The following is a 20,401-nucleotide window of genomic DNA, read 5'->3' on the forward strand; positions in this document are numbered from 1 at the left end:
TAAAATGTGAGACCCTACAATATCTCTCATTTAAAAGTGTGAAGGCGGCAGTGGTTGTCAGGACTCGTGCCTAAAATAACGAAGAAGAACTATTTGTGGTTATCATACTACCCAATGTATGAAAGTGAAACGGAGTCATCACTATCAGTTTTAGCAGAATTTCTATTAAGTTAACATTTTTGTGCACATCATGTTCACAAAGCGGGATACAGACTTGCGTACAATTTACCAAATGCTTTCTACAAAAATGAGTGAAATGGTAGTTTGTCACGTGCTTCTGTCTGAGGACCGTTGCATATATGAAAAAATACCAAAATAATAAAAGGAAAAGATGATGAGAATGATGTTTGGTGTGTCGGACGCTCAACTGCGCGGTTATCAGCGCCCGTACAAATTCCCAACATTTGCTGAGTCCAATCTCGCCACTTTCATGAATGATGATGAAATGATGAGGACAACACAAACAACCAGTCCCCGGGCGGAGAAAATCCCCAACCCGGCCGGGTATCGAACCAGGAACGTCGTGAACCAGAGGCAGCAACGCTAGCAAAAGGAAAAGGAATCTGTGCCTCGGAGGACTATACAATTAGTTTCGAGCCTAGCTGTGAGGATGAAATGAGTAGCACTGTTGTGAGTGAGTAAACTCTTCCATTCCCATCCGTGTTTATCTTCTGCTTCTTCACTTCGTGTATTAGACAAACTGCCTGTTACGGTACTCTTCTCTCTTGTATGGTCACTCCACTTTCTTCTCTCACAACTAAGAACCTTTACTGGGAGTCTTTCTCCACCCATACCATCTGCATGTTTCTTGCATTTTCTCCAATTTTCCTTTATTTTTTTCGTTTACGTTGTATATTGCTAAATCTTCCCTTATATTCTCAATTCTTTCACGAGCTTCTCGTTTACATCCTTCCACTCTTTTCTTTGAAACTTCATTTCTTGACTCTGTATTCTACTGCCATGGTGTATAATTGTCACCTTTGCTTCACTTCGATAAGTGACGGTTGGTGCTGCTAAGCTTCTGTAGAACTTCTTTTGGGTTTCTTCCCAGACTTTATTCTGCAAACTTTTACCGTCGTTTCACATACGGTAGGAAATTTATTTAATTTTTGATCCAAGTCATGGTTATATTCATATGTGATAAGATCCTTGATATTCAAAATTTTAACTTACCTTAAAATTCTATTATTCACTACTATTTTTGATCTTACTGGTTTTATGGCCTGAAACACCATCACTTTCGTTTTCTACAGACAATTTTAGATTGTAGCCTGAGGCTAATTGCTGCGACTTATAGACCCCAATTTGAAGGTCACCTTCATTCCCTGTAATCAGAGTTAGGTCAATGCATATAAAACTGCATTTTGTCTGGTGTCGCGATCCGAAAATACTCATTTTTTAATCGGTGTTTCCCATGTACTGATCACTTCATCTACGTATATATTGAAGAGAAACCGAGAAAATCAGATTCCTTGCCTTAACCCTTCGCTTATTTTCATTGGCTTGGTGGTTATCTTTCCGTATATATGATTAATTTCGGTTTTTGTGTATAGACTCTTAACGGCATTTATGGGATGAGACGGATAACCTCACTCAGTTACTACATTTCATATGCCTTTTAGGAAGCAATAAAAGCAAGACAGATTTCCCCACTGAATTCTTGTCTCTTTTGTACGACTTCTTGTAGTATTGTCAATAATTGATCTCCTTTCTAAAATTTGATTGTTCTTCAAAAACTATGTTTTCCATAAATGTTCATTCCATGATCAAACGTTGCCAACAATTCGTATAGTACATTCATGGATCGCTTCCGAAAAGTAAAGAAAGTATGACGATGCCAGGACACTCTGATTACTAGCGAGATGTGAAAATATTCCGCACTAAATTTTCTACAAAAGCAAATTCTACGCGCATAATGCAAACTCACGTACACCAAGCGTCTATCGCTTTGAACTGTACTGGATCGTCCTTAAAATTTGCATTTGCTAGTGAACGACATTAATTCCTAGTCTGAGTTGGTAATTATCACGAAATTTAAGAATAATGTTGTCAAGATTGCTTAATGATTTATTCCTTATTACATTTTTTCGTATGGCCTGTTTCAGCTATTGCCATTATCGGACCCAAACTTGGAACTTCCTCAAGAAACCTGCATGTCAATATCCTGCTTCGACATAGGATTTACAATACTTGTAAACAAAAGTACTGTCGCAGTCTGCATGCTTGGCATATTGAATTCTTCGCCCGGCGACTGTTAGCGTGGTCACCTGGACTTTGGCTGTGGGAATGACTGAGCACAAGCTCGGAAGGACCAAGATCGCGAAAAACATCGGCTATGTTGTTTACCGGGGAATCACCTAGGCATTCACTTAAATCGATCGAAGGAAACAACGGAAAAATCTGTATCATGGTGACAGGACGGGGCTTAATACCCTGTCCCTCCAGAATTCAGATCCGATGTCTTAGGCCTAATCATTGCGCTACTGCGTTCGGTACGTGAGGAATTTCTGAATAGGGCATTTCCAAAATCTGACTGTTTCGGCGTTTTCTTGATGTCAACAGTTTACTGCCACTTTATTCTTCTCAAGCTGTGTGGGACACGCGGATGATCAGGTGTTAATGGAGTAATAAATGAGGTGTTCGACTTGGCGCAGGACTGCGAGTGACTGAGTTTTTGGCGGCGGTTCAGCTGTTGCAGCAGGTGCACCTACATAATGGAGGTGCATTGCGGCCGGCCTCCCGCACCTGCAATCTGGCGAGCGAGCGCTCGTACATGTCACTTACCACGGCCGGCTGCCTCGTGGCTCGTGGCCCCGAACTCCGCCATAACGGCACGGCCACGCAGTTGTTACGCCGGCAGTCACCGTGAAACGTGCCGGCGCTTTGAATACTGCACGTGCCGTCCTCTGACATTGCACAAACTGCAAGAATTATTAGTGCTGCTCTGGACGCTGCGCCATCCTGTTGCAACAATTATTGCCGACGCTGGGCCAGTAAAGCCTCAAGTGAGTAATTCGGGGGACTGTCCAGCAGTCCGGGTAAACGCAGTGCTTAGGTGTTTACTATTCTTATGTCACCTCTATGCGATTTTACATAAAAGCAGGCTACAGAGCAAAGTAGAAAATTCTCTAGTATCAGCACCTAAAAATTTTAACGAAATAAAGCTCAACTGGGTGAACAAAAACTTACTACTGCAGCAAAAAAGGCCACGTTTACGTGGAATCGGCGCGTCTAAACGGTGAAAGATTTGGTTGTTGTCTGCCTTATCATTCCCTCATTCCCAGCGGCTTCGACGGAATTTAAATCTACAACACGTCTCACTACGGCGACGCGAGGAACGCGTGAAGGTTACACTTGGTTGTCCCGCATTGACTGCTACAGCTTGTCAGCTGAAGTCTGTCGCACACCGACTTGTTACTTCATTTCAATACGTCCGAAGTGTTTGTTAAGCTTCTCAATAGAATACTATACGCCTTACGTAAGTATCTGACGAAGACTCAGCCTCAGCAAGTTCCAACCTTTAATATAACGTAGCCTTACCCTTTAATTGGATGGCAATTTATCAACTAAACTTTCCGACTCTACACGCACGTAATCGTATCGCGACACTGACAGCAACTACAACTTGCATGGCAACGTCACACGTCGGTATCACATGCTCACTCCTGAGAAACAGACTGTAATTCCCCCTTCACTGACATTGTTATTCTGTGTCAGTATTCTCAACAAATAATTGCGTACCTATAACAAACAGCTGGCGATGCTGTCGTGGTGTCAGTAGTAAGCAGCAATCCCAGCATAACTTAACTCTTAATTTATAATCACAGGAGTTTACAATAAGCCAGATTATAGGTAGCAGCATTACATCAAAAAAACGATATAACTGTCTTTGTCTATATCAATCCCCAAAATCCTCCCATCCTATTCAACACCCACGGGAGTGATCACTTGAACCTGACGTGCCATATGTTGTCCTTCTTACGCATGCAGTGTTATCGTCTTTATTTTACTACCTCTTCCCTCAATACACCTTCCTATTTTCCCTTTCCCCCACACTTTTCCTCTTGAATCAAAGCCGGGTCACCACGTCGGAAGTCGATACATCTTGCAGACGTACCCCTTAACTTCGGGACGGCACGTAAGCTCCATGAATTGCTGCAGCGTGTATCTTACCCAGAAGTCGTCTGCTAGCTTCTGCCGTAGTTTTGAATTCTTCGGTCAGATTGTGTGTGACAGTAGGTTTGGGTCCGGAGTGCCATTTAGTAGTCCTTCAGCGATCAGAAAAAGTGCTAGTGTTAGAGGTTCTATGTTATCTGCAGGGGAGAGAGAGAGAGAGAGAGAGAGAGAGAGAGAGAGAGAGAGAGGCCTCGAGTTCACTACAGCTTCGATGTTGTGAAAGGTGGTGTAGAGTAGTTCGCTGTTAATCTCGATCGTCCCAACACTTTCTGCAACCATCTCCTGGTGGAGAAGCTTCAGTTGGTTGCCCTCTTGGAGTCTTCACGATCATTCATGGTCAATATGTACGCAGGATCTTTTTAATGGTCTGATGATTTTTAAGTTTCCAAAATTCGGATAACGCATTTCGGACACCAGTATGATGAAGAGCAATGTGTTTTTAAAAGATGACGCGTCTGGCAAAGTTATGTCAGCCATCAAGGAGTACTGGACGTGGTTCATCATTGTTTAGGTTTGCAATGAATGGATGAAAACGTGCAATTTTAGAGTCTTGATGAATCGGTTTGCCATTCTCAAGTGCGTGAATATCCCGGGTGAAACACTGTCATTGGACTGTTCTGATCCAGTAAGTACGTTAGTGTGCGAGCTCGATTGCAGCCAACTCTCCAGCAAGTTTATCTTCGTGACGTGTATTAAGCGTAAAGTGAAGGATGCAGCAGATTGTACGAATTATAAACTGAATTTGGAAATCTCTATGGTATGGAACTGGGAGGTAGAGTAAGTGTCATCATATGTTTTATGTTTCTTTTCTCTTTTGGGAGATCATAATGGGAATATGAAGTACAGGACGTCTGACATTCTTCTCGGCGTGCAAGCCATAGCGGTTCTTTCCAGCAAACATGCGTAAATTGAATTTGATTGCCAAGAAATTCCCGTTTTAAGTGATCCGCTGGATTATCATATACGGACGTCACACTATTACAAGTGAGTCTTCCATCGATTAGCTTTACTGCGTATCCAACCTAAGGTCACTGTAGGATCCGTCCATAAAAACTGCGTGAATAATTTCGTACCTCGTGGCAGTGCAGAAATATGTTTGTAATCGTGCTCCCACAACTGTTCTTAGACGTTCGAGAAGTGGTAGTGGTATCTTTTTGACAGGTGCACGTCTAACACATCGAAAGGCTAAGCGCATCACTGTGTTGTCGTGCAGGACGGTTCAAATGGCTCTGAGCACTATGTGACTTAACTTCTGAGGTCATCAGTCCCCTAGAACTTAGAACTACTTAAACCTAACTAACCTAAGGACATCACACACATCCATGCCCGAGGCAGGATTCGAACCTGCGACCATAGCAGTCGCGCGGTTCCGGACTGAAGCGCCTAGAACCCCTCGGCCACAGCGGCCGGCTGTCGTGTAGGACACTGCAACGTAAGTCCCTGCGATTATAAAGAGCTGCTAGTTCCGCGGCAACACAAAATAAGTGACTCCGAACGTCGTAATTTTTAGCAGGTGATCTCCACCGTAGGTTACAAATGGAAGACAATGAAAGTCAAATGGACACCCAAGTGTTCCATCCAGCTGCCAGATCGTTGGGTAGCAACTGATTCCAGTCAAATTTCCCTATATCACGTTTCTTGGAAGAACAGTTTCGCTTTGACTGACATAGGAGAAAACAGACTTAGTGGGTCGTAAAATCTACCTATGGTCTTTACAGTTTCGTTTTGGTAGTAAGTCCATCAGATAATTTTCTCTGTAACATCATCCGTGATGCACCGTATTTCAAGACACGCCTAACACTTGAATCTGTATTAATCTCTCACTCTTCGGCTCTCCAAATATCTTACCACTCGTCTGAAGTAGTGGCCCATTTCGCCAACTGGAAGTTCAATAGTTTCAAGAGGGCTGTTGGTCCATAATACATAGTGTTAGATTCACTGTCTTTATGTGCGCCAAATGCGAAGTCATCCATAAAAGCATTGTTGGTTAGTAGTTGTGCGACGACGAAAAATACTGTATCAAGCCTAGAAGACCTGTTCGTTCGACGTTGTCGAAAGCGAGAGTGGAATGCATGTCGGGTCGAACGAAAGTCTAGTGAAACGGTAAGTCGTTACTTTGTTCGTGCTACGGTACTTTCCGTGGCTACCTCGAAAACGTTGTGCCTTAGAAATCTTGTCAAACCCCTATCATCTTCGTGCAGGATGAGTTGTAGAAATGCTTGCTTAATATAGCTAATAATAGGCAAAGTGTGTAACAGAAATCGTAATTGAACAGCAAGTATTTCTGACACTACGTTTGGTCCCGCCACTAATGCGTTGCTGAGAGAGTGCGCGTTAATCTCACGATAAGATCACCGTAAGTAATTCTCCACTTTTTTAACTGCCTGCTGCAGAAGGTGAAACGTAGTATCACTTGGATCTTCAGGAGAGGCGAGTTCTACATCGTTCTTTCCGATGCAGTCTAACTTAGTTCGGCGGCAGAACTTCTTCGAGGAGTCAGTCTTTGCTAAGAAGTTTTAGATGTAAAATACGAAGTCTGCTTTCTGCGTTCAGTCGGAAGCAGAATATAGGATAATATTTTGTTCTTATTAAGAAGAACGACCCTTCGATTATCATGCACAAGACGACAGAATCTGTATTGATCATTACTTGATTATGATGCGCAGTTGTCGTAATTTTCTCTAGGTCCCATAATGGTCTCAATTCGACGTTTGTGGGCACGTGAGTTATGCACAATATTAACAGCAGCTAAATTGGCGCAGACAGCAGATCTTCTCCCATTGAGGATCTAATCGAATATGGTGGTAAAGAGAGCAGTAGATTTAAAAATACGGATCGGTACACAATCGGTGAGAATCGTCCAATAATGATCAGTACTAAGTAAAAGACCGATGAGTATGTCTTCTTCGGAAACTGTCCGTGGGACATCTAAATGGTGCGTGCGATCACGTGCCACGTTCTTTATATCTTGTGGAAATCTGAGACGTGAAGCAGTGATCACTTTCACATACACTGATGGAAGTCGGAGAATTTGTCTATACACTTCTGATTTCGAAACTGACGAGGTTGCGCAGTCGCGAGGAGCTGGTATGAGATTCGAACGTGAAAACAATAAGTTGCCGTTGGTCTGAGGAATGCAGGTTCAAATCTTCTATTAAGGACTTTGCTATGAAGGATGCTTAGCTTCAGCTGTCTAGCACAAATCGAATAAATTTACTTAGTCCTTTAGGTCTTACCATGCGCACCTAAGCTGTTTGCAAGAATGTTGGCGTAGTCGTGTCCAACTGACTAACAGAAGTGACGTTACTCTTGACTGCTGAGATCTTACACGTCGTACCTTGGGCACATACCGACTTGTGATGAGGTTTCTTACAGTAAAAACAAAATGTCCTAATCTTCTTCCCACAATTTGACGCTTTATTTCCTCTGTTTAGGCACAGAAAACACACGTTATTACCTCTCAGTTTCTTTTTTCATCGAGGTCCACGAGAAAGATAGGCCGCAGCGCATACGTCAGAGCACGTGACACTGCATATCTTACGAGTACCAGCAGCCGTCTACGGCACGGAGCGAGTACCTACTTCAGACGAATTTAAAAATTCTAAATGCGCATTTAAATGTATGCGAGCTCTCGATAGCACAGGATAAAGTTAAGTCCTTTGGTGGATAGCTTTCCATTAACATGTTAGTTTCCTGTGGGCCATGCAGGGAGCCACGTTCTTCGCAAACGACACCAAATGGACAATAATTTTTATGGCTTTTAGGTAAAGTTCGTTTTTGATCAGCACGCTCATGAAGGGCTGCTGCCTTGGAAAGCGTTAAGTCGACGTTTTATTGTCACAGTGGGTCTTTTGCGAAGTAAGTTGCTAAGTCTATTTCTGTACCTATAACTTCCATTAAATGAAATACGTCTCTCCTTATGAAAGACCGGTTTGCCTGACATGAATAAGACAGCGTGGGCACATATCAAGAAAAGTTATGAGATTTTTTTGGTACTAGTACACAACCATAACAATTTACGGTTTCGCCGAGTGCGCCCAATACTAGGATGCGGCGAATGCAATCGATATATGTGGATTTAGAAAATGTATGGGCCTAATAGATTCCAAGTAATCCACGTGAGCTTGTGTAATACTGTTTTCATCGCCACAGCGTGCTGTGAGAAATCACTCAGTCTCGTCAAGCGTCTCAGGCAACACAGCGATACCCGCAACTCAATGCTTTGGCTCCCCTTCTAAGCGGCCACATAAAATAAGTGTTTATGAATGCTGGATATCGTGGAATACTGATCATTCGATTACTGGAACTGTTTCCAAAAACGAGACTAGGTCTCGATATCTCCAGAAAACGTCTCGACTTTTACAGTGGGTAATCTAAACTTAGCTGGTGGAACAACTGAAGGGACGGCTGTAGCAGATTGTTTACCACTAATTGTAGTCTGAGCCATGGAAGTCAGCATTTTCCCTTCTATTCCCCGTGACGTGCAGAAAATAGTGCACTTGGCTGCGTCTATATATTCGTCACATTTGGGAGCGTCAGCAGCGTCGTTGATTTTATCACCAATGTCTGTTAAAGTAGACAATATTTTCCGCAGTCAAACTTCGGAACTTAAATGGCAGGTACGTCATCAAAGTGGCGAACCTAATTCAAAATGCGTGAAATATTAGATCTTGCTCTAGCGCGTACCCTTTTCAGGCCCTGTAACTGACTGCTGCTATTAGGGTTGCTACCTATACTTTTTAATAAAATATTGTACGTTATTTCGGGGAACTGTCATCTACCATTTACGAGAAAATAGCTAGATTGCTGCGTGGCCATCCTCCGTAGCAAGCAGAGAGATATTTGTTTTGTAAATGAAAACCGCCTTTTCTCGCTACACTATTTTATCCCCCCCCCCCCCCCCCCCGACACGTTTCGCTTTTTCACTTTAATGCATCATCAGTGCGAACTAGAATGATATACTTTTTTATGTGTGTTATTTGTAGATTACAAAACAGTTCGCGTCTCGTTTTTGTATGTAAATAAGAGATTACTTACCGTTCTTCGTGTTCGCTAACCAAAACCACGAAGAACGATAAGTAATCATTTATATAAGAAAACTTGACGTGAACTGTTTTGTAATCTACAAATAATACATATCAAAACAAAACTGTATCATTCTAGATCCCCCTGATGATGCCTTAAAATGAAAAAGGCAAACCGGATTTGGGAGAAATAAAATACAGTGAAGCAAGAAAAGGCAATTTGTATTTGCGAAACAAATATCTATGTGAAAGTACTTAATTTCACATAGTTTGACTTTTTCTAGGATTCTTTTCACGTAAATCCTAAAAAGACCACAAAGGTTGTCGCAATTTTGCGTATAAAGGATCGGCTGAGCAAATGAAGCATGAACTGAGTACTAGTTTCTGAACGCAACCTCTTCTCAAATTTCAATATTATCAATAAATTTAAAAATCAACGTTGAAACGAAATTGAAAATCTGAAGCTGCAAAAAACACAATTCAAATATTGATGATTTTTACGAGGAAATTACCTTATTAAACAAATTATATGACCAAATATGTAATTCGACGTTTTTGCAGAATTATCCACGACACAAAAATGGCAACAAATTTTTAATAAGACAAATGACAATTTCACGAATTTGTACAAATTAGCCGGCCGAAGTGGCCGTGCGGTTAAAGGCGCTGCAGTCTGGAACCGCAAGACCGCTACGGTCGCAGGTTCGAATCCTGCCTCGGGCATGGATGTTTGTGATGTCCTTAGGTTAGTTAGGTTTAACTAGTTCTAAGTTCTAGGGGACTAATGACCTCAGCAGTTGAGTCCCATAGTGCTCAGAGCCATTTGAACCATTTTTTTGTACAAATTAATTTAATTTCTATTGCCGATTCCGTCAAGGCATTCCTTATTTTTGTCTGTGATAAATACAGGGCGTATAAAAATGTACGTATATTAGAAGGGGTGGTGGTTGGTATATGGGTACCATGTGACCTAATTTTGCTAGTAAACTTATGTTCGAAAATATTTCGTTTGCGTGCCACTGTCTATCCGTCTCCGAAAGTGGAAGAGAACTGCGCAACTTGGACCACACAGGCTAGGCAAGGAGACAGTGCGCATTACTGTCAGCAAACATCAGTTTAACTCACTCACAGGAAGTGCTCAATATGAACGTCACCAACTTCGATACATTTTATGTACCGCCGGATGATGGCTTCCAGAAGCCCTGGAAAGATTCACGGCATATCACTGATGACTCCATCTGTTTTTTGTTTTTGTGCCACAAGGTTTTGTGTACACCACGGTTTTCATGTAACCCAGAAATCAAAATCACATGGTGTCAACTGCAGTGACCGAGGGCGCCAAACTACTGAACCTCCACATCAAATCCATCTACTGCCAAAGTTACCATTCATATGGTGACCATATTGAGCACTTCCTGTAAGTTAATTAAACTGGTGTTTACTGACAATAATATACACTGTGTCTTTTACTCCTTGCCTAGCCTGTGAGGTCCAAACGGCCTTCGGTATCCTCCACATTTCACATTTCAGAGACGCTAGCACGCAAACTAAGCATTTTCGAACATATTAGTAGTAAAATATGCTCAATTGGTACTCATATACCGACCACTATGCATTGTAACATACCTTTTGATACGCCTTGTGTTAAGTGGCGGGACGAAAGAAAGTGTCTCTGAATTTAATAAAAAATGAATTATTTGTCTCAAACATAGACAGCGAAGGTTCTGTAAAGTTGTTTAGCAGTGACAATTATTTGTTAAATAGTCTTTAAAGCAACAATAAATATATTTTAAATACATTAACAAAGTAAAATAATTAATACTTTCTTGATTAATGCACTTTTTTCCTACTTTTAAGAACCATTGTACTTTATTTGCTCAGAAGAAGGTGGCAACCCAAGTTGCTATGGGCTTATTGTGTGGCGATTTGCAGTTGTCTGAGTGTGCGTAGGAACTGTTTATTTCATCAACAAACTAAAAGATGGCAGCACCAGTCATAAACAAACAAAGATATGATAATCCCTTAAGGCTCCAACAGAATAGCTACAATGGCGGTGTAGTACACAATAATGAAATCGACTTTACTAATGGAATTACCAAAAATGTAGCGTAAATATGGAGTTCGACTCAGCTGTCTATGAAGTCGGTCGTCGTCAGAATAGCTTGTCTGCTGTAATAAATCATTACAACGAGTTCTCCTGATACTGGCGCGTGAAGTGCTTCAAAAGTCATGATTTCACAGTAGCAACCGTGGAAATTTCCCGGATTTCGGCACTAATTTCTATGTGGTGATGTCAGCAGAAGACCGGCCATATTTATTGGCATTATGTCAAACCAAAGATAAAAATGACTTTGTCTATACCAATTACCAACAGAGGCATATCGGAAGGGCTGGAGGTAGTTACGTTTTTGGTGATACACAGTATTTCTTTCCTCCCTATCACTACATACGAAAACCTATCGCTACATAAACGTGTCTAATACTGTAGTCTTTATTCTATAACAGTAAATCACCTACGCACGGGTCTCTCATCCCTTAAGGACTGAAGAGCAGCACACAGTCAAATACATCCCTACGCAGAACAACTTATAATAGTAAGTTAAAGCCTCTAGTGAAACAGGACAAAAAAATATCGTAAAACGCTTTATGGCACCGCTGCCAAAGCCAAAATTACCGTAGATACTAGGAGGTAGAATATTATGTAAATATTTCTCTATTGCAAAGCTTTGTCTCGTAACGACTATGAATAAGTTACGTTCACACAAATGCCTGACCTAGTCGCCCATTTTTCCCATCCTAAGGAAGATAATTCCGCAGACGCTCGACAGCTTCCAATAGCGTCTGCTGGGAACTAATCAATTTATAAAAAGACCGTTGGGACAAAATTCTAGCTGTTCTGTCATGTGCCTTGCCATGGTGTCTTTTAGACACTAAGGATGTCGTATTAGCAACACAGCTTTCTCTTTTATACGCTGCAATATTATTTTTCGTTTCTGGTGGTTATGAAACTCAAAACGGACTGTTCCACTTTAGTTTTTACGAGGTATTTCACAAACATGAATTGAAACATGACAAAACAACGTTATTAACCAAATTGCATCGCATTTAAATACTGTACTGGTTGCTGTGACATCAGATTTAATACGTATAAGCTAGTACGAATGTTTTAGATATCAGTTAGTATGATTGCTGGGTACGGTAGACGTCAAGACAGTCTTATAAATGTCGAGCAACATCACACGCTTTTAGACTGCCATGCGCTTTCACTTTTTTTTCCTCTGCGCCTACAGCTCGCCATTTGGGGCGATTGGGTAATGTGTCCAACCATTTGTATACCCATGCACATGTAGCGTTTCAACAGAAATATAATATTAAACAAATTATATCATTTTTTACTTTTGCAGAGGTGACGTTCTAAACAGGATGTCCCAGGAGGTATGGTGAATATTCAGGGACATGACGGAAACGATCATTCGAAGCAAAAATGTGTGGTAAACATGGGCTATCAAACTCATATCTTAAGAGCTAAGAGATGTGTTACACAGTAGGGAGGATGAACAAGTGCTCATAACTTTTAAGGTATGCATTTTAGGGTCCATGCCGGCCGAAGTGGTCGTGCGGTTCTAGGCGCTGCAGACTGGAACCGCGAGACCGCTACGGTCGCAGGTTCGAATCCTGCCTCGGGCATGGATGTGTGTGATGTCCTTAGGTTAGTTAGGTTTAACTAGTTCTAAGTTCTAGGGGACTAATTACCTCAGAAGTTGAGTCCCATAGTGCTCAGAGCCATTTGAACCATTTTTTTAGGGTCCATGTTAACTAGACTTCTGTGCTTCGAATGATCGTTACTCCTGTATGTACAGCACGTCATTATCCACACAGCTGTGTGGAAATAACTGTAAGTAACGGCGTCTCTAATAAGAAATCAGCATAACCATAGGAAATATTTTCACACCACGCATACACATAAAAAACAGAAAATACAGCTCATACGATATTACCGCTTAATGGCGTAGTAACTTAGTAATACAAACGTTATTAAGACTGGAGAAAGCAGTTATTAAGAAGTACCTTAAATCATAGAATGACATGAAATCAGACTTCATAGACAACTAGTGTGTAGCATTGTGTCTCCGCAATTGAGTGACAGGGAACAAATCGAAGGCCCATTGATAGAACTCTCTCCGTCCATGCTTTTCTTCCTGGCAACTAACATAATTTTTGTAGTGCTTCGGCGTGTGAAAATATAAAATTCCACCGTGGGTCAGAAGACTTCTATATGGCTAGTTGAATCCATCCCGAGACAGTAGTACGGAAATGGTGTATTGTCTCCAACGAAACACTATCTAGTAAAGCACTGTGGTCCTCTTTCCAACCTTTGGATGTTACTTTTGTAGTTCTTGTTTACAATGATGATGGCTCTGCTGCAGCTGCTGTTGGTAGTTGTGGTGGTAGTAGTAGTAGTAGTAGTAGTAGTAGTAGTAGTAGTAGTAGTTGTTGTTGTTGTTCCACTATATGAAATACATGGGACAGTACTATAGTGCTCATAAACTGCCTCGAGGGATTAGTGGCGCACATGCCATTAAAAACTTTGTCCGTCGACTGACTTCAAAAATGCGTCGGACCAATACATTAGCATTGTACACCGTATTATCCTCAGAGCATGCTCTCTCTTCTATTCTCAAATACAGTATCCTGTTGAAGTGGAATTTTTCCACTCTCAGAACAAAGAGCTCTACATGGTCGCACGATCCTACACTTTCTTAGTTTCATACAAAAAAGAAGGCAGCCATCTGGACGCAGCATGCTGCACAGCTCAGTCAAGATGCACATTTGTTACTTAGTTCGTTTCTCACATCTTGACGACATTTAACGCCGACGCTTATACATACTACATCCATAAAGTGGGACGTGCGAAATGCATTGCTTTGTAAATGCTACTACTGAAATTTTTTAGTGACGTTTCCTATGTTTTCTCTTGAATATAATTATCTCTTCGATATACGAACTCCCTCAAGAAATTTTTCTGAATGTATTTGAGAGTTGTTCACATTCGACTTGCCTTTTCAACAGCAAAGTTCTGCGTCTAGCGTTATTAAGCTGAAAAACCAAACCGCCGCGTCTCGACTTTGGAGCGGTACTTTTACGGACCTACTATTCGGACAGGATGTTCAAGATAAGGCAGAATTTGCAGAGAGAAATATAACTCAACCTGACACTGCAGAAAGAGATCACCAAGCATTCACATCGTCTTCTGAGACGATCAGGCAAACATTATTACACATGAAGCTTGTTTCCCTGTAATTTTTATATTTCTACAGGTGACGCCATGCAATTCTTGTTTCAGCCGCACACTCCTCTCGGGGTGACATGATGGGATAACTTTATTCACTAGGGACGACGCAAATGTGCATCGCAGCGCATGGCTCGTACATCTGAATGCATTCCGCCAAATTAGTTCACCCACACTGTACGTGCTACAAGACGCGTGCGTTGCTTCTGAAATAAGCGCCTGCAAACAGTTCCACGACAAATACGTAATTTAACACGGTCACACGACATTGTGTGCGATTAAAATAACTCAACAGTACTGCTTTGGTGATTAATAACGTATGCAAATAGTGATAAGTTTACTTTCAGAAGTTTACAAGTGTATCCGAGCGTTGCTGGGTGCTAGCCTTTTCTAAATCGACGTTTCTGATGCTGACGTTATCCCCATCCTTTTAGAGACGTTAGTTTTACTGATTTTTCCAAATTCTGTGCTCCGGCCAGCCAACTGCTAGTATACCAGGGGGCCGGCTGGGTGGGGAGGCAAGGCACACGTGTTGGAGGCGGAAGATTCCGCGCCGCTGTGTCGCAACAACACTAGTTGTGCGCCGACTGGCGGGATGTAGACCATTACAGTATTAGGTAACGCGTGGGATATTAATTTACCAAAGTTCAGACGGCGCGCTACGTGTGTACTGGAGAACTAACAACGACCAGTGAATGACTCTCGCGTCAGCATTCAACAGGCTAATGAGGCTCTCTCGTGTTCTTTTGCAAATACTTACATGGGGCGTGTTGGCGCACCGATTTTAACATCGAACTTATATTCCAAAGCAGCGGGATACAAATTCCGCCGCTAGAATCCTATCATGATCTCGGTAATTCGTAGACCTCATATAGACACAAAAGCAGAAAAAGAGGAAGAACAAAAACTGCCGACTTTTCACGCTATCTTTTCTTTGCAGACACAGAAACCAAAATGAGCTACAACATTAACTGGACCGTTTCTTTTCTTCCCCGCTGCGTTTCAGGTGAGTGTCGGGCTAATTTCTTAAGCAGATTTGTTCATGAAACGTAGCTTAATATACTGGATTCATATACAGCTATCATCATCTCGACTAGATGGCGAGATACCTCACCTAAAAGGAGTTCTCCCCATCACACTTCACTGTATGTCTCTAGATTGTAACAGCATGTATAGAAAATTTCTTTTCAAGTCCATGCTTTCAGTCTCTTACCGCTGACAGAAAACGTACAATCCAACGACTGACAAAAATATTTAATGACTAGAGATAAATGCAAACTTATTTATCTAGAATACATGTGTTAGAGATACGAGTAGAATTAAGTGGTATTTTTGACGTCGTTTCCGTTCAGTAGATCCTACATTGAATACCATAGATTCTAGTGTCCCTTGGTGGAATTCATTAAAATAGTTTTCCTCCATTCGCGCACAATCGCACCTTCTCTGCAAGAGAAGTGAAATAAATGTAACAGTTTATAGCAAACAACTGGTTAACGGAAACTGTCAGGATATATACGTGCCGTGGAGAAGAGAGAGAGAGAGAGAGAGAGAGAGAGAGAGAGAGAGAGAGAGAGAGACGACGAATGCGGTACTTACACTTAGTTTGCCCACGACATATGCCTGGGGAAACTAAACGCTTAATGTAAAACACGGTGGAGCAGCTCGACATCTGACACAGGTATGGGCAGCAAGCACTCGCCTCCACATATACTCCCCTACCAAGTCAAACGTTCTGTTGCGAAGGGTTCTGAATCGGCTACCTCCGGTTCTAGCGCTGCTCCATTAGTGTGATACAGAAACTTCTGTTTGCAGCCCAGTAGGTTGCTTCCTCCTCCTCCTGCTGGGTTGTACGAGTACTACCTACACCAGTTATATGATATCCTTTCAATTTACCGTAAATGTGCTGGGTAAGGAAAGCATTCTGTACATGTCGCAACATCACACGGTAAATGTCACGTGACTTCAGTATAAGGCTAATATTCATATTTTGCGCAAAAGACAGAAAGTTTAATATTACACGTATGTATCATGTTGTTACACATTTATCTATTGGTTATAGCAATGGTCAATAATTATTGCTGCTACGGGTGCAAATCGAAACACCTGGAAGGAAGAACATTTCGTTTACACAGTTAAGTAGCAGACAGTCACAACGCATGGTGGCGACAGAGTGCCTGCTCTGTTTATCTGACAGGTCACTCCACACACATTCGTCTTCCTAGCACATGTGTTGTCGTACAGGGTACGCTGTTTTTCATGGTTCGGAAACTATATTAGATTTAACTTCGTAGCCAGATGTTCTTCCTGATGCCACAGTCGTAATGTAACTTCAGGAAGGGGAGAAGCGCGCGTCATCTGTGAATAGTTTAAGTTTCTTTCTGTGAATTGTTATATTTTCGAGTCTGGCTGACCTTCATGCTACACAAACTAGCGTGCTATGCATTAATTTATACTAGTCGCTCAATCTATCGATATTCTTGTTGTATGTTATATCTTTGTGATTGGATTTAATGACGATGCTTACTTGAAAAACTTCCACCGTTAACTGAGAGATAATACGTATATTACTTTTTGTAAAGTACTCTGTATTACATAATATCTGAAACAAGTACTAAAAGGTGATTGGTTCTCGCCTTCCTTGTGAACAGTAATAAAATGCCAGGTAATCGTGAACTAGCTACACAAACACCAACCCCCTACCGCTGATGAGAGTCTGTCTGGCCCCTTTGTCTTATTCTACGTTCTCTAGATATGTTTTGGCACTATTCTGACTCATTAACAAGGTCCCCACTGGATCACTTAAAAGTAATTACGCCTACACTGCATTTTATTCAAGTCATATGCATTCCAGTCAGTTTATTACAATTTTGAGCAGTAGCATCTACGTATGATTTTCATCAAGTACCAGCAGTAGTAACCGTATGGAAGCGGGCAATAACTACTGACAATGGCCGCGGCGTGCCGTTTACGTGACACACGCTGAACATCTAGACTAAGTAGTAACGTACAGGCTGTTACTAAAAGATTTATCCAATTTCACACGATTATATATCTGCCGTCTGGAGTGGCCGAACGGTTCTAGGCGTTTCAGTCTGGAACCGCGCGACCGCTACGGTCGCAGATTCGAATCCTGCCTCGGGCATGGATGTGTGTGATGTCCTTAGGTTAGTAAGGTTTAAGTAGTTCTAAGTTCTAGGGGACTGATGACCTCAGATGTTAAGTCCCATAGTGCTAAGAGCCATTATATATCTACTACATGCATGAAGACAGAAAGATGAGGGACATTACCAGAGAACAACAAGGCTACATCTTTTACATCCAAGAACACACAACCTTTGGTAGTTTTTGAACTCTCGTTTAGCGTCGAAGTTTTCATTTACCTTTCACAAATGTCCGACTTGTCCTCCAGTGGATGATCGTTAAGACGCTAGTCGAACGCGTTCCGAGTTACTACGTTCAGCTGTAGTTGTCATGAGGCGCTCCAGTTCGTCCAGTGTTGCTGCAATGGGAGACGCAGTTTTTCGCATTCGCTGCCCCCCCCCCCCCCCCCCCCACGCAGGTTTGCGCGACGGTGCACCCTTATGCCCCATCCATCGTTGAGGCAACGCCCCATAGGTGTAAATGAATTGCACCTTCTGACATTTAGAGTGCAAATGCCTTTTACTGCTGCTTTCTCGCCATCCGACTCGGACTCGAAGGACATTGGATCAGGACGAGTAACTGCAGCAGCCGGCAGCCATGTGATCGAGAATCTTCTAACTGGCGCCAAGGTAAACTTTTAGTTCCGATGGGTAAGTTATATTCTACCTCAGGTTTATACATACATTCGTGTAGAAGACACGTTCTAGTGAAATCGGATCACTCCTTTACAAACAGCCTGCCGTGCGCCGATGTCGATCAGAGATGCTCTGGCGTCGGTGTTGTTACACACTAGGGATACGGACCAGGGAAATTGTGACGCTGTATTACACGGAGAACTGCCACTATTACGACACCAGCAACGGTACATCCCGGGAACAGGTAAGGAAAATTATGTGCTATAAGCGGACGAGGTACGCAAAGCGTCGTCGACGGGGGAGCGAGGGCTGCAGACAGCAGGGCAGGTGTGCGGCGAGCAATCTGGAGGCCCGAGGGACGCGCCGGCGCGTATGGATGGACGGGCACAACTCATCCCCAGTTTATTCGGTGTAAACCTTGACAGCGGTTCACACGCAAACAGGGAGCGCGTGCTCACAAAAAAGGCGACACGCTCGGCGCGGCGCGGCGCGGGCGCAGGCGGCGCACACAGCGTTCGTCGCCGGCAGCGGCAGCGGCCGCGGTGCATCGCGGGGGACATCGATCACGGGGCGCGCCTAGTCGCGCGTCCGGGTCCCCGGTGTTCAATTCGTCAAGCGCCAGACTTTGATTAATGGCCGGGATTCATATGGGGCTGCTCGGTTAATGTCGGGCGCATCAATTCCGAATTGACTGGTTGCGGGAGCCCAGGCCGCCGCCGCCGCCGCTGTGGGGGTGAGGTAGGCAGGCCGAGTGAGCGGACATGTGTAACATGACAGATACAATGCGACGAGCCGCCGCGCCGCTGCCGGCGTGGGTGGTGGGCGGGGCGCCGGGGCCCGGCCGCCTATTCCCACGGCCGTGCGAGTCCGCGCGTCCGCCAAGAAAATAACAGCGCTGCAGATAAACTTTACTGTACGCCGGCCGCGCTGCCCGATTGCGGCGATATTGCAGCGCTGGCACCGCCGGCGAGATAAGAAATTATTTATTTTATTTGGCTCCGGCTGCTCCCGTTTTATTCCTTGTTTTCCCCGGGTCGGGATATAATGTATTCGGCGAGATAGCGGCGAGATTTGCGCCGCCCGCGCTCTGGGGTCTGATTGACGTCGCGCCAGCCGAGCCGTTTTATTTACGTCCGTCCAGTCTCGTCCTTCATTACGGGGCTGCTGTCACGGGAACCGCTGTAACGGGGAGTGGCGGGTACGAAGTTGAAGCTGCGGTCGGTAAAGTACTGCGCCTCTTTTCATCGCTTTGTTCTCAGCACTAGGTCTCGTTTCCTATTTTGTTCGACTGTCAGCTGTAGAGAAACTGGTTTATAGGTTTCTCTGCCACCTTGCCAAGCACCTAAGACGGCACGTACGAGATCAAAATCTCTTCAATTATAGCACTTTTAAGATGCGAGGAAATAATTGTAGACCAACTCTTTTTGGCTTCGTGTTCCACTTGCTTACGCAACTTTCGTTTTTGCAGTAGGAGAAATGTTCAGAAAGTTAGGTTGGTTCAAATGGCTCTGAGCACTATGGGACTCAACTGCTGAGGTCATAAGTCCCCTAGAACTTAGAACTACTTAAACCTAACTAACCTAAGGACATCACACACATCCATGCCCGAGGCAGGATTCGAACCTGCGACCGTAGCAGTCGCGCGGCTCCGGACTGAGCGCCTAGAACCGCTAGACCACCGCGGCCGGCCAGAAAGTTAGGTCCGACAGGTCGCGAAAGGGGTAATGACGGTCAAAATCCGATGAAGTTTTGCACAGGTTTGTTCGACATGTCTGGTGTGTCTGTCGATACCGTCCCGCCGCTCTTTTCAGTTCTGAGCACACACTGACCATGCCTAGAACAATAGTTTCTCCCGTCAAGCACGGTGCCCGCTGTGAGGCTGCGCCTGATTTCATGCCACCCCACATAATGTGCCTATAGTATAATGTATTTCCTTCTGTATGACAATTCTTGGCCGCTCGCTGCAGGGACAATGAGGACGTCCCAGAAACGTTTTCGTTGGGAAGTGTTTCATCCCTCATTATACAGCCAAGACTTGGGTCCCTCTGATGTTCATCTCTGCTCACATGAAACACTAGCTATGAAGACAACATTTTGACACAGACAACGAACTGCAGACCAGCGTAGAGAAGTGG

At 43.3% G+C, this 20,401-nt stretch overlaps 1 protein-coding gene across 1 annotated transcript in view; it reads right to left on the bottom strand.

The window, feature by feature from the left end:
• The window catches only part of LOC126259243 (protein bric-a-brac 1-like), an 885,843-nt gene that overhangs the window by 539,332 nt on the left and 326,110 nt on the right, over window positions 1-20,401 (bottom strand). The window lies entirely within an intron of this gene.

This window comes from Schistocerca nitens, chromosome 5 (assembly GCF_023898315.1).
Source record: "Schistocerca nitens isolate TAMUIC-IGC-003100 chromosome 5, iqSchNite1.1, whole genome shotgun sequence".
NCBI lineage: Eukaryota > Metazoa > Arthropoda > Insecta > Orthoptera > Acrididae > Schistocerca > Schistocerca nitens.